The 4,354-nt window shown below is 33.6% G+C and overlaps 1 long non-coding RNA gene across 1 annotated transcript; it reads left to right on the plus strand.

Annotated features, from left to right (window-relative positions):
- The first annotated feature begins 2,181 nt into the window (after positions 1-2,181).
- On the plus strand, positions 2,182-3,129 carry LOC134237647 (uncharacterized). Its single transcript, XR_009985852.1, has 2 exons — positions 2,182-2,512; positions 2,611-3,129. It is a non-coding gene; the product is annotated as an uncharacterized LOC134237647 (long non-coding RNA).
- The last annotated feature ends 1,225 nt before the right edge of the window (positions 3,130-4,354 follow it).

The following is a 4,354-nucleotide window of genomic DNA, read 5'->3' on the forward strand; positions in this document are numbered from 1 at the left end:
ACATACATAGTGTTCTTAGGTTTAGGTATAAAGTCAGTAATCATTCAATTTACAAAAAGAAATACTTGAAATTCAGTGGAAATCTTAGATTACATTAAGGCGGCTTCGGTCTTTCAGTCTTGGCTCATTAGGCTAAGCTTTAGTTACAAAGGCCTTGCCGGCAGGTAGAAATTTACATGTTGATTAAATCATATGGTTAAATGTTTGGTGTTACTATTAGTCGCATCACTTGGTAAGGCTTTCCAGAGAAATGCATAGTGATCTTCAAATCTGGTTAACATTTCTTAGTGAAGTTAATAGTTCTACACTATTTCCAGAGTCAGAATGGGAATCCTAAAAAGATGTATAATTTCATTCAGACGGCTTAGGTTCAATGGTTTGTGGTGTCAGTTTTGAAACTTTCTGGTTTTATCTTTGTTGGTCACAGGATTAGAATGTTGATACAAGAAAAGACATAATAACCTTTTCAGAGTTTGTTCGTAAAGTTAAGGATTTTACTTGTTGTCAGACAAATTACAAACCAGGTAATTGATATTGCATGTTGACATAATACTATAATAGCTTTGATTGAAATCTTAGATAGGAAAACATTTAAGATTAAATGGGTTAAGATTTTCATGAGAGCATTAGTATTGCTTTCTTTGAAGTTTACTATTCAGTTTAAAGCAGTTCATTTAAGCAGTATAAGTGAGATAGCAGATTCAATTTCTCAATTCCAGTGGAACAGATTCAGGCAGCTGGCACCTTGGGTAGATTTCATGTTATCCTTATCAAGTACTTATTTAATTTTGGAACCTTTTGGAGGACTGTGCATGCAATTCAATCATTTGATTGAAGTTAGCTTTTTGAACTTCACAAAAATTGCATATGTCAAAGCCATAGTTGTTTTCATGACTTTAGATTACGATTTTACTTGCCTTCATTTTGGCCACCTCCAGTAGATCATCCAGTCAACTCCTTCATTGTGTAAAAATTCTGACAGGTTTAAGAAGATTTAAATGTTCAAATGACATCAGAGGTCCTTTAACATGCCTTCTTTTACTAAAAAGTTTTATTGTTTTATCAATGGGAACACATTCAAAATACACATGTACGAGCATAATTAACCATTATTATCGGTCTACATTTGCCACTGCAATTTTTGATCAAATCAAATGAGAGTCTAAGAAATGCACTTCATCTTTCTGAAGTTTTTTAAATCTACAGTAAGTTATGAAAATATCAGATTGAAGTTGTGTCTTTCTAAAACAGATCAGAATGGAAAGGTTTAGTTTATAGTTATCACTATCAGCATATCAGACTTGGAGTTGACTGTGTGTTTTAGTTTATAGGAAACTTTCTTGCAATTAACAGGATGACCATTTATTTTGCCATATCAATGGTTAGGTACGTGAACATCTTAATCAGCACACCAGATTTGAAGTATTTTGATTGTACAAGAATTGAGATTTTTAGGTATTGAAATAGAAACTTTCAAAACACTCTCTTTTAAAATTGGGGTGCTACTCATATGTATTTGCCAGGCATGTCTGAACAAAAAATTTAAAAAAAAAACAAAAAAAACAAAACAAAACAAGGTAAGATGGGTGTTAGATGCATTATCTCAGACTTGAGTTGTTACATTTTAGATGTAAATAATATCATTATTAATGACGGTTACATCATTGCCATTGTGATCATGTCATGAACAATGTTGGCTGCTTTTCTGCTCTGGTAATGTAATGACATTGTTTGGCCATCAAAGTGATGAGTCTACGAATTTTGGGATTTGGAACTGTTGTGGCTTTATGAAGATGATGTAAAAAAAAATGTGTTTGTGTATATGTGTAATTTGTGAATGATATTGACTTGTCAAAATTCGGCCGCTTTGATGGCGGTTGGATTTCATTATGTTTGAAATCCAATTGGCGCAATTTTGACAAGTAACCATTTGCTGAGGGTGATACTGTTATCTCCAGGTCCCCCAGCTATGATATGGTTTCTTTGATATTTGTGAATGCTATGCTGCCAAAATGCTTACCAGTTGTAAGATCGGCGCATAGGTTATGAACATGCCAGTTGCATGTTGCTGATGTTTGAATGAACATGCCAGTTGCATGTTATCTGTGAATGTAATTTGTAATAAAAGCCATGACAGTTCCGCCAATACAGTAAATTTTTGTTGTTCTTCAAATTCTATCAGCTAGAATAATGTGTTTTTCATTAGAAAATTTCAAAGGCTTTGATTATCAACCTTTATTGAATAGTTCTTGTTAGTATTAGGCATTTCGAAATAATCAGATTTATCCCTAAAAGATAAATACAGTTATTGAGAAGGCCGTTTATGGCTTTGTTTTTTGAGATTATAAATAGCTACGAAGTGCAAACCGTTTTCCGGAATTATGCGGTTCTATCGTTACGGTTCTAGGGTCAATAATACTTGAGCTTTGATGCGCATGTGCTTGGTCTTTTCAACTTCCCATCTTGTTCAGTGCAGACGAAATCCCCTCCCTTCCCTCCCTTAAATACTAGGGTTGGTCTCACCGTCTGAATACTAGTATTTAAATGTATTTACTATTCAATGAATTCTTTCTGCTCCTTTTTCTGCTGTGTGTTTTCTTTCAATTTCAGAAATCGTCATGACTTGTACATGTACACCTATGAAGAAGGCCATCATGGACTTTGCTGTGAGAATGTGATAATCCTGACTGTTAAGTTACAATTTCAGAAATCGTCGTGGCTTATACACTGTCAGATGAAGAAAGTTATGGACTTCTATTTGCTGTGTGAATGTGATAATCCTGACTGTAGTGTTACGTGACATTTTCAGTAATCGTCGTGGCTTATACGCTGATGAAGAAAGCTATGGACTATGCTTTGTGAATGTGATAATCCTGACCTTTTCGTGTTAGCGCAATTTTGACAAGTAACCATTTGCTGAGGGTGATACTGTTATCTCCAGGTCCCCCAGCTATGATATGGTTTGTTTGATATTTGTGAATGCTATGCTGCCAAAATGCTTACCAGTTGTAAGATCGGCGCATAGGTTATGAACATGCCAGTTGCATGTTGCTGATGTTTGAATGAACATGCCAGTTGCATGTTATCTGTGAATGTAATTTGTAATAAAAGCCATGACAGTTCCGCCAATACAGTAAATTTTTGTTGTTCTTCAAATTCTATCAGCTAGAATAATGTGTTTTTCATTAGAAAATTTCAAAGGCTTTGATTATCAACCTTTATTGAATAGTTCTTGTTAGTATTAGGCATTTCGAAATAATGGGGTCACACTACCATTTAATGAAATACAAACATTACCGAGTTGTGTTCATATGCTTATTTTACTAAGGTTCTCTTGTTAGAATAAGGCAAAAAATGGGATCAAATTCCGCCCTATACGGCTATTAGATACTGTAAAATAACCTTCTCTAATAAAAGTTTATATTAATAATTATGATAGTTCAGTATCATCCAAGCAGAGTAATTCTATTCATAACGCATCAACGCTGAATAACGTTGTTTATTTTTTGCCATAATTGGGGTCAAATTATTCAATATGTAGATAGAAATTAAACCATCTCCAAAAACAGAGAGTCATTTGAATATTGAGGCATATCCGAGGTTGTTTTAAGGTATCCGACCCATATTAGGACCAAAATTTCTAACCTTAAATATCGATTGTTTGTAAAATATCCCGATATTATTTTAAAGCATTTTAGAGAAGAAAGGGATTTACCAAGAGAAATTTTCAACAATTTTATTACCTAAGCAGAAATTAATTATCGAAGATTGTATTGAAATCTATGGAAGGAAGTAAGTTTTTTAAGATAAAAAAATAGATATTTCAAATATCAAAAAAATGCTGTGGTGGAAAGATGTATTTGATCATTGGGAATAAAAAAACAATTAGAAATAATTTTTTTTACCAGTCAGATTTTTTAAAAATGAATTTTTATTGAGTAAAATCAAAGGGAAATCACTCGTCAAGGGCAGGAAAAGGTCATAAATTAGGACATGTCCCACTCTTACATTCTTATACTAAAAGATGAAAATTAGTTCTAACTACACTGATTATTCATCCCATACATATCTATTATGCATTCAATTCCATTGAATCTGAGGCTGATATGGATCGGATACCTTAAATCAAGTTTGCTTAAGTACCGGTAATGACCCTTAAAGCAAGGTCTTGGTCGCTGTCTGGTGTATATTTTTTTTCCTTAGAATAAAAAGGAAAAGTTTGTTGGATATCTTGCTCTAAAGGTCAACCGAACCAGGTTATTCAGGTGAGTGAAGCGGGTTATGGGCCTCCGTGAGAGTGTTGAATACGATACAATATAAGCTGTACTTCACTGATAAGGATCATATACAACTG

Source organism: Saccostrea cucullata, unplaced genomic scaffold, assembly GCF_032062105.1.
Source record: "Saccostrea cucullata isolate Sc308-1 unplaced genomic scaffold, CSIRO_AGI_Scuc_v1 ctg347, whole genome shotgun sequence".
NCBI lineage: Eukaryota > Metazoa > Mollusca > Bivalvia > Ostreida > Ostreidae > Saccostrea > Saccostrea cuccullata.